Source organism: Mesoplodon bidens (assembly GCF_964165515.1).
Source record: "Mesoplodon bidens genome assembly, chromosome: 2".
Classification (NCBI taxonomy): Eukaryota; Metazoa; Chordata; class Mammalia; order Artiodactyla; family Ziphiidae; genus Mesoplodon; species Mesoplodon bidens.
In genome coordinates this window covers 176,889,373-176,900,069 of record NC_138177.1, presented here as the reverse complement: position 1 = coordinate 176,900,069, position 10,697 = coordinate 176,889,373, and positions in this window count along the sequence as shown.

The following is a 10,697-nucleotide window of genomic DNA, read 5'->3' as shown; positions in this document are numbered from 1 at the left end:
CACGGGCCCAGCCGCTCCGTGGCATGTGGGATCCTCCCGGACTGGGGCACGAACTCGCGTCCCCTGCATCAGCAGCTGGACTCTCAACCACTGAGCCACCAGGGAAGCCTGATATTTTCGTTTTTAAGTTGTGTAATGAATTCACAGATATTAATTCACTCTGGTGCTTTATAATTTATGCTTATGTTATATATGTTTTTGGCATGTGTCAATTATTAAATAGCTTTTTACAAAAGAAAATTAAAAAGAGAATAACGTTCTCACTGTGTGATTATTATTTGATGTAATGGAAAACACTTTGCAGCAGAGGTCTAAATTTCTAACACTTCTTTGGAGGTAGGTGGAGAATGAGTTTTCCTTCATTTTTTATAGGTGTCCTCACTTTGATCTAGATATTGGGATTAGAGGAACTGAAACACTCTAGTTATCACCAACACAGTCTCTTCTGGTTTGGAACAGTCCTCTAACATCTATCCATGCTCTTTTTGGGAAATGCTCAATTTCTCTCTCTAAATAATATCTGGGTGCAGGGGAAGTTTTCACATCTCATGGGGACAGTGGCTGTGGTTATTAAATATGATGTGAGCACTCTGGCTTTGTCCTTTTGGGCATCCTGCTTGCCTTTGGGCATCGGACTCTGTCCTTGCTGTATAGGCTGGTGATGTCTTTGGTTCTTCCTGCTCTTAAGCCACAAGCTGGCATCTGCTGTTGCTCCTGACCCTCACCTCTGCCATTTGTTCTGGTCATAAGGTCACTGCTGCCTGAGGTCTCCCAGGCCTGACCCAGGGTTCCATCGAGACCACTGGTCCTCTTAGCATCTCTTTACTTGGGGGACATGAGAGACTTCTTGCTGTGGGGAGCCAGCTGTGTCATTTCAGGATCACCTACCTGGAACCTCTCTGGACAGCTCCCTCCACCACACTTCTTCTTCCTCGCCCTGTTGCATGTTTCTGGAAGCAGAAGTTCAGCCCATATATTCTTGGGATGGGCCCTCAACCTGTCTGGGGTTTCTGTTTCCTTCCCATCACCCGTGACCTTGGGCAGAGCCCCAAGGGACCCAAGCAGCACCTGCTCTCCCCTCTTCTCCCTTCTGGGTGTCTTCTTTACTCTTTTTCTCACTTCAGAAATGTTTATCACTTCCTCCCTAGGCAAGAGCGGCCCAGGAGCTGCTGGACACATGAGTCTGGAGCTTAAGTAGAGATCTGGCAGGAAACATAAATTTGAGAGTTGTCAGTATTTAAAAACCATAATTTTGATGAGAATGGTTTGCAAAAATATATGCCACTGGGTCATTTGAGACATTTTCAGTTTCTGGAAAGTACTTATTAAACAAATACTAGTTTGCCTGTTATTCTTTCACTTAGAGACACTGTGTTTAGTTGGATATACTTGAAAACCAGTCGGGAAAATAAAAACATTTCTCATTTCAAGACACCTTTGCCAATACATTTACATAAATTGATTTTTATCTGATCACATGCTTTACATATATTTTCACAAAAACCCATAGAGCTGCGAACTTTGCCCATTGAATTAATGGGAAAATTCTGCCAGGAAACCTAATTCTCAAAGCCAGCTCTCTATCAAATCAGTAAACCAAATCAGACATTCCTTCTGTCAAGAGTCTAACTTTATTTCAGTTCAAAATAATGTGTTGTTATACACCTTCTTGAGAATTCTGATTCTTCTTCTGAATTCTAACATGAATATATGGATGTGGCAGGAGCCTTGTCCATGCGTTTGCCTCCTATTTGAAACAAGGGGCCCTTGTTTCTCTTTGTTCTCCCTTTGCTGTGGTCTCTCAGGGCTTTCCCTCAGAGCCATGCATCTGGGTTAAGAGCCAGAGTATGGAAGAGGCCAGGTCATAAAATTAAATTGTCATCACTCTGGCTACGTGAATTCAGAATAACCCAACATGGGTCAAAATACCCCAATTCTAAAGCTAGATTTCACCCTTCACAGAAACATCCCTACAACAAGAAAAAAACATAAAGCTCTTCTGTGGATTTATGGTGTTTTGCCCAGAGGAGGCTATGTAGACACCAACGTTTGAAATTGTCCCTCACTTGTCCTTGGAAGGTTTTTACATCCTTTAGGCGATGCACCATTGTGGGATGAAGGAGGATTAAGAGATTCGTCTTCCTACAGCAAAGGAGAAGAAAAACAGCTGTGGAAGGGAGGGAGATCCACGTTAGGAAAGAGAACCCATGTGAGTTGCAAACCTGAAAACTGATACCCTTTCAACTTTCCTGCCTCTGTGTGTCCCCTTGGTCACTGCCACCTCCAGTGGTGTGCTTCCCACTTGGAAGGCTGCTATTCTGCTCCATTGACTTATTTCTTTTCATAACCCTCAGCACAACCTCTGCAGACCTTATTTATTTCCTTATCTAGCATCTGTTTCCCCCACGGCATGTAAGAGGCTCAGAAACAGCCATCTGGATGCCTTGCTCCCTGCCACATCCCTGGAGCCTAGGACACTGCCTGGTACACAGTCAGATGTTCAACAGATAATTACTGAATGAAAGAATAAACAACGTGGGCTGTAGTTCCTTGCTGTTTTGCCAGTTATAAAAACGTGATCGGGTGCCCTGGCTCTGCTAAGGAAACAGTTAAACCCCTCCAGTAACATCTCCCAGAAACTCCCCTGCACCTCTCACCTATCTCCAGGACCCCTTAAACACGCTGCTCCAATATAAGGAGAGCCCATGCCCCGTCTGAAGGCAGCTGGGGACAGGGATGGGGGCACAGAGGCTCTGAATATTGGACTGCTAACATAAAAGCTGTTTGCTTCCAGCTTTATTAGATTTTAAGCCTTTTCCTGTTTTCCTAGCATGGCCAAACCCACCTCTTGGCAGACACTAGAGTCCAGATTTTTGAATTAGATTCCTGAATGGTGATTAAAACAGATTTGGGACCTCAACAAAAGAGATTCCAAACTACCAACAAAATCCAGACTATTCCAAAGAAACCGTGCCCAGGGGAGCGAGGCAGGGTAGGGTCTCGTCCTTTAGACCTCTTGGCCTCATCCCTGGGGATGGCACCGTCCGCTCTGGGCACGGGATTCCAGGCTGGGATGGCACAAGTTCTGTGGTGGTGTTGCTGCCATCACCAGGGACGTGGGCAGCAGCTGGCAGCAGAAAGGGTGAGTGAAGTTGCTAGAGTCCTCGCTGACTCGCATTGACTTGCCACCAGCATTTTCACAAGCCCAGTTTCCACCCAGGGAAACAGAGAGAGAAAGACCAGGATGGACGTCTTTAAGGCCACCACCCTTCAAGAGAGCAGTAAGATAAACACCAGCCTCCAGCCCTGTCCCTACTCGACTTCCCAGCCCCCCACACGGAGACACAGTCATTCAGATTGCTTGCCAAGCAGTGCCGAGTCTCCATAATGAAGGGCCCTCTGAACACACCAATGAAAGGAGCTTTCTGTGTGTATCGGTCTGAATTTTAAAAAACAACCATCTGCCCCAATGCTTGTCCATCCATTAAAAACTCAGCGTTGATCAGGAAAAGAAAAAACAACCAACAACAAGCGAACAAAACAAAAAGCAAAACCAACAAAAATCTGATTCTATGCTCTCAACCCATTAAAGGAATCAGCGACCCTTTTCTCCCAACCATCCAACATACCTGAATCCGCTGATCGATTCAGCCAGCTTTTTCTTTTGGGTGGGGGAGGGAGGAAGGGTGGTATATAAATAAGCAATTTGTTGTTATTGCACTGGAAAAAAAAATTACCAGTGGCCTGTGTAAGTGCTTTCTGCATTTCTTTGGTGCAGTGTGGAGCCAATATCAGATTCTGAGTAAGTAAAATGGGGCGTCTCACCTCCCCAGGTAAGGGGATGTTCACCCCCCGGCCAGGTCAGAGCTCTCTGTTCTCCTGGAGTCTGTGGATCCCTCTCTGTGGCCAGCAGAGAGGCCCAAGGCTCCCCCAGGATGACAAAGTGCACAGAAGCCTGTTGATCCACAGAGCTGAATGTTTTCCTTATTGCTTCAAGCAAAAACTCCACGCTTTTAATAGACCAGGGAAAAACTGAACATCAAACCGCGTTCCTCGGCCCAAGACAGCCAGCCACAGGGTCCCACCTCGGCAACGAAGACTCAACCTTCCTCTACCAAGATGAGGGGTATGAGTGGAGAGGTTGATGGCATGTGTGTCCGTCAAGTGAAGACAGAGAGGGGACAACCAGCTCCAGGCAAATGTCACAGCTGCCACTGCTGGGTGTGCAGTGTTTCCTGAATGAGTGAATCAATGAGTTACAACAGTGAATGAACGACAGCATGAATCTTGAGCTACTGCTGGACCAAACGAAATTATGAACCAGCTAAAACGTGTCTTTAGCATCCCAGAGCTTTCTATTTTGTGCGCCTTCTCCTTCTTGGCAATATCCAAGAAACTGGTCTCCTTGACATCTTATCAAAACCTGCTCTTGGGAAGAGGAGAGAAAGCCATTCACAGCAATCTCTGCAAGACTGATAGTGCTACATGCCATACTTCCTACGAATGCTTGCATTCTCAAAGGGATCAGGTTTCTAAAAGGGATTTAAGCTAAGGAATGAATACTGTTTATGGGACAAGGGTATGTACCAAGATTTGGAGAGATGCCCCCAAGGCTTTTCCAGCATCCCAGAAATCTCACAAGCCACCTGTTCCTTTTGTCTTTGCATAGTCAGGCTGGCTGGAGGTATATCGTGTGCTGTTGACAACCTCCAGGTTGAGCTGGGCTGGGATTCCTCGACGGTCAGGATCTTCTAGTAGTCCAGATAAAATCACAGCTCTCCTTTCACAAATATTGATGGAGCACATAACAGAGGAGGATGAATGTATCAGCAAGCTCCTGGCTGCAGAGAGCTCAGGATATCCTCAAAGGGGGCAGAGAGACACCACAGCTTAGAAGACATTGGCTCAACCCTTTAACTACAGTCGGGTGGGGTGAAGTGGCCCTAATGCTGGGAGGAGATCCAGCCAGGCAGAGGGACAGAGTAGGGGGTCTTCAAACTGTGAATGCACACAGCTTTCCCCAGGGGTATGCCAGCAAGGGATGGGTTTCTCAAATTCTCAAGCTTCGTAGGTTTTCCTCCAAAACTGCTGGAAGAAAGTGAAACCTTCATGATAACTCTTTTGCCACTTACAAAAGAAAGGCAGCTCCTCATCCATCCTGAATTTTATTATGGAGCATTTTTCTGGGGTGAAAAATTCTCTTTAGCCCCAGGGTACCAAGACACACTGTCTTTCCCTGTTTTGCATACCTGCTGTTAAGAGCAGAACTTGGCCTATGCTGGGGTGTTCTGAACTCAGGATCAGGAGGTCTTAACAAGGGATCGGTTAACGTTCACGTGTTGATGTTGGGAAATGACATCGGCGCCTGCTCAGGTGACACACTGAGAAAACGCAACATCCTTCTGTGGTCATCCAGGCAAAAATGCACACCTGAATCTAATCATGAGGACAGATCAGACAAGCCCAAACTCAAGGACAGTCTACGAAGTAACAAGCCTGTTATCTTCAAAAAGCATCAAGCTCAGGAAAGGTAAAGAGAGGCTGAAGCAGAGTTCTGAGATCTTCTGGAGACACGACAGCCAAATGGGATATGATGTCATGGATTAGATCCTGAAAAAAAACAAATCTATAAAGGACATTATTGGTACAATTGTTAAAATTTGAATATGGGCTGTGGATTAGACCATAGTACCCTTTTAATATTAAATTTTGTGATGTTGCTAATCCAACTGTGGCTAAGAAAGAGAAGGTCTTTGTCCTTAGGAAATTCACACCCAAGCATTTAGGGCTAGAAGACATTGATAATGAAACCAATATGCAAATGTTTGTAAAATGTCTGTAAAACAGAGATAACAATGAAGCAAATGGGGCAAAATATAAGCAAATTCATGAATCTGGGTCAAGGGTATATGGAAGTTCTTGGGTTATTTCAGTTTTTCTGTAAATTTGAAATTAAGTCAAAAGAAAAAGTTGCAAACAAACATACAAGGAAATCTGAGCATATGATAATTTTTCTATTTTCCTGTTTTTCCCATTTCCTTTAATGAATGCATATTTTTTATAAGAAAAACTTAACACATGCACAACATTTAAAAAATTTGTGAATGATGCTGACTCTTTGAAGTGTAGCTGGACAGTTTTCCAGGTCTTTTATCAAAAAATGTCAAGATGTATGGTTAAAAATTCATAGATAAACATTTTATATAATTTTTCATGATCATTGTGTTATCAAATCGCAACATGAAATATTTTTTCCAATTACAGTCAGTCTTCATCTTATTTCTTTTCATGAAGCATTTAATATGTACTACCTCCCATTAAAAATATACTTATTTAACTCTATGATGAAAAATAATTGGTACCTAGTTTTTCAAAATTCCTTTAGGGAGTCTGCCAGCAAAATTGTGTGCTGCCCATTGGAATAGGGCATGCAGTAGTGTGACTGACAATAGGAGGGGCAGTCAGCATTGGGGTGACTCCTGGAGAGAGATGGGGTGCTTTGGCAAATAGAAGTAGCTCAATGGGTCAGAAAGCCAAGCCAGCAGCCTATTAGTGGAATGGCAGGAGCCAGACTCCAGATGGGGTCCTGATGCAGAACATTAGTTCCTAGGTGGAACTGGGAGATAATCGGGTTTCCCTGAGGGAGCCTTGGGCCCAGGGAGACAGACAGGGATCCAGGGGGTTCTCAGGAATCAGGCCCAAGGCGAGGGTTGGACTAGCAAGGGATGAGTTGATGCCGAGTCCTTATTTAGCTGGGTTTCCTAAGGTCAGAAGGAACCAGTTCCACTGAGTCCATGTCAAGGACCTCTGCCCTCGAGGCTAGGACTCGCTGAGGGTTCAGGTGGGCACAGGTGGCCATTGGAGGACTCGAGAGGCTGAGAACTGGGCAGGGCCTGGCAGAAATGACCATCACAGCAACCATAGCCGTTATACTCCGTGCTGTGCGTAGAACCCTCCAAAGTGGGAACAACGCACCCATTTCAAAGAAGCAGAAGCTGAAGCTCATGTTGGCTGAAGGCCACCATGGAGCTGAACTGTGATTCCTAAACACTGAGGCTCTTTCCAGCAAAGCAAGCTGCTGTGGTTCCTTCAGCCCCAGCACCACTCCCTACCCGCCATCCCTACCCTCAGCCTCATCCCATTCCTGCTCTAGATATGTTTTGGGCCCAGGTCACTCACCTAAGTGCACCATTTACCCCTGAGTCACAGAGGTGCCTTTAATATCAGCGATATCTCAGCTCCAGAGCAGTGTGGGTTGAGAAGCAAGAGAAGCTGTTGAGAAGTCTTCCCAGGCAGCCTGGAAGTTGTGTCTGCTGCCCTGGGACTGTGCAGAGGCCTCAGAGAACACAGGGCACAGGAGAGATGCTAACACTCATCCTGCACCATCCCTCGGGGTGGAGGGTCCCAGGCTGAGGGCTCTGGCTCTTCTCCTACTGCTTCTGCAGCTTGGTCTCCCACCCTCAGCTTGGGCTGTGGAGGGAGGCTCCTACTTCTTAAAAGTAACTTACAGACCTCTCCTTCCAGATCCTTAAGCAGACCCAGCACTATCTGACAGGCTCATGTCCTGCAACAGAGAGACTGTGGCTCCACCCATTGTTCTAGGTGACCCAGACTACCTGTGTGGTCTCTAAATCACTGGATCTCAAAGTCGTGCCCCAGGTCCAGCAGCAGCGGCATCCCTGAGCACTTGTTAAAAATGCAAATTCTCAGGCGCCACCCTAACCTATGAATCAGAAACTCTGGAGTGGGGCCCAGCTCTGAGCATCTTAATCTTCACCAGGCAAATCTGATGCACAGTTGCTTTGGAAGCCCCTTTGGAAACCATACTGCTTTGCAAACCTGTTTTCTTGGGTGTCAGATGGGTATTATCAGTGTTCTTAACCCAAAGGATGTCCTGAGGATTACATGAGATAATGCTGAAGGTCCCGAAGTTCCCGGGTAAATGTCACTGTTATCTGACCAGTCACCGCTTTCAGACTCAAGCTGTTTCACAAGAATGTAGGAATCTCCTGGCATGTTTTCTCCTTGTTTCCTTCTTCCCTCACCTGGGCTGGTCTCAGGCTTCCAAATCCCCTGTGCTTCACTGCATCTTCTTTAGTCTAACCCTGAGTCATCCAGGTGCACAGTGGCTCCAACCTCTGACCCAGGAGCAGTGTCCCCTCTCTCTCCTCTGCCGTGGCAGTTGTTGAGGAAAGTCCCCCACTAGGCCCGGCCAAACTCCCCAGTTAGACCAACAGTACCTGGCCCTGTCCACAGACTCCCAGCCCTGGTCCCTGTCCCCAGACCCAGGATGGCCTCCAACAAGATCCAGCTCCTCTACCAGCAGGTCAGGTGACCAACCTTGTAGAATCTAAACACAACCCTGGAGGGCAGGGGCCAGGGCAGGTAGAGGCGCTTCTCTTTTGCCAACTGAAAAAAAAAAAGGTGCACAACATGAGAATTGTGAGTTAAGTTTTATTTGGGGCAAAATGAGGACTCTAGTCCAGGGGACAGCATTTCAGACAGCTCTGACAAACTGCTCCAAAGAGGTAGGGGAGGATTTCCTTGGTGGCTCAGTGGTTAAGAATCCGCCTGCCAATACAGGGAACATGGGTTCGAGCCCTGGTCCGGGAAGATCCCACATGCCGTGGAGCAACTAAGCCCATGCACCACAATGACTGAGCCTGAGCTCTAGAGCCCGTGAGCCACAACTACTGAAGACCACGCACCTAGAGCCCGTGCTCCGCAACAAGAGAAGCCATCGCAATGACAAGCCCACGCACCACAACGAAGAGTAGCCCCTGCTCGCCACAACTAGAGAAGAGCCCGCACACAGCAACGAAGACCCAACACAGCCAAAAATAAATAAATGAAAATAAATAAAAATTTTAAAAAACCCAAAGAGGTAGGGGAAGACGTCAGTATCGTATATGGTTTTAGTGAAGTGGGGTAGGTGCAGTCAAGCACACATTTTGGCAGAGGCTGGCTGCTAGTCACAAGGAGAAGATGTCACCGTTAATGATTTTAGTGCTTTTCTAGATATGAGGAGATGCAAGACTTTGGCTCATAAAATCTTCTCCTGGAAACATCTGACTATCTGAAGGCCTGTCCCACCAGTTTTTCCCAGAGCACAGAGTGCCTCATTCCTGATCTCCAAACTCCTTTCAGGGTGTGTTGAAGGTCAGCGGCCACAGCAGTTTGTGACTTAGTCCTTGTAGAGGCAGATGGCAAGTGCCAATTTTTAGTTGGCACCTTCAATCATAACCCAGCCCCAAGCACCCTCTAAATGAGCTGCACTTAACCTGTTCTCCCACCAAGGCTGCATTTCATCTCTGTTCCCAGGTGAAGTCTATCTTTTTTTTTTTACTTTGGAGTGGATTTGCATCTATTCTCCATTTTGCAGGGTAGACAATACAGGCACCGTGTAGTCTCTCAACAAACATTACTGGTAATGCAGTAATACCAATAAAACGCATTCACGTGATGGGGGAGTTAGTTCAGCTAATCCTCTATATCTCCAGTTTTCTCTTTATGTTTCCAACCCCTTGACTCTCCAGGGTCCCTTCCTCTCCTTATTTCAGGGGTCAGCTCCTATCCTGTAGCCCCAGGACAAGACTTCACCTGGGAGATGGTTAGAAATGCAGAATCTCCCCAGGAAGCTTCACAGCATTTTAACAGTGACTCACGGGGTCATGCTGTTTGAGAAGGGCTGCCAGGGGGCTCTGTTTACTAAAAATCCCTGTGGCTCCTGGCTTAAAATATGGATTCCCCAAGGGTCTAATTAATGAGTAGAGGGTGGAACACAGGACTCTGAGTTTTTAAGCAATCTCCCCATGTGATTCTTATTACAAAGTAAATTTGGAATCTGGGGTTTAGGATCTGAAAACAACCAGTTTTCACCTCAGGATGGAGCTTTGGGGCATTCGTCTTCTGGTTCTTTTTGCTGAATGGAATTTGTGGCATCTGGGAGTGGGCCACTTCTCCAACTCCTCCTCTTAAAAGAAAAAAAAATTAATTCCAAGAGTTCAAAAGGAAATAAAATCAAAACATAAATTATCTTCCTGTTGCTAACATCCAGGACCTGAGATCAGGGCAAGATTGCTTAAACCAGTAAAGTGGGGACTTGGGGACCAAGGTCCAGGATTAAAGGGGGCGAGCCCCAGCTGGAAGTGCACCCAGGTTGGTGACCAGGTGGGTCCCTTTGACATCCTTGGGCTGCTGCGTCCCACCAGTCACTGCGCAGGTCTGTCCTGGGCCCCAGCACCGCAGCGCTGTATCCAAAGTAGGAAGAGGCGGATCTCGCGCTCAGCCTTTTTTCCAAAACTGCCGAAGCCACCGGGGCTGCGAAGCTCCCAGCCAGCTCTCTCCGGCAGCCCCCCCCCCGGGAGCCCGCCCGCTCGCGGCCCCTGAACAAGGGCGCAATTTACCAGCGCGAACCGCCTCCGGCTCACCCAGAGGAGGACGGCCACTTTTTTTTTTTTAAGCCATCAAATTCAATATTTACAAGAACAATCCCTTGCTTGGTTCTAAAATGACTGGCCACACAAGGAACAGTTTACTTCTAAGAAGAAAAACCTAATCTTGTGCCTTATTCTTAAAAAAGAGAATAGTGATGTTTAAAAATTATCCCCAAAAATCGCTTATTGCCTGCGCCCCCTTTCCCTCCTATAGGGGAGCAGAATAAAAGCCTATGCTGCCGGGGCTCGGGCCCTCCGCGC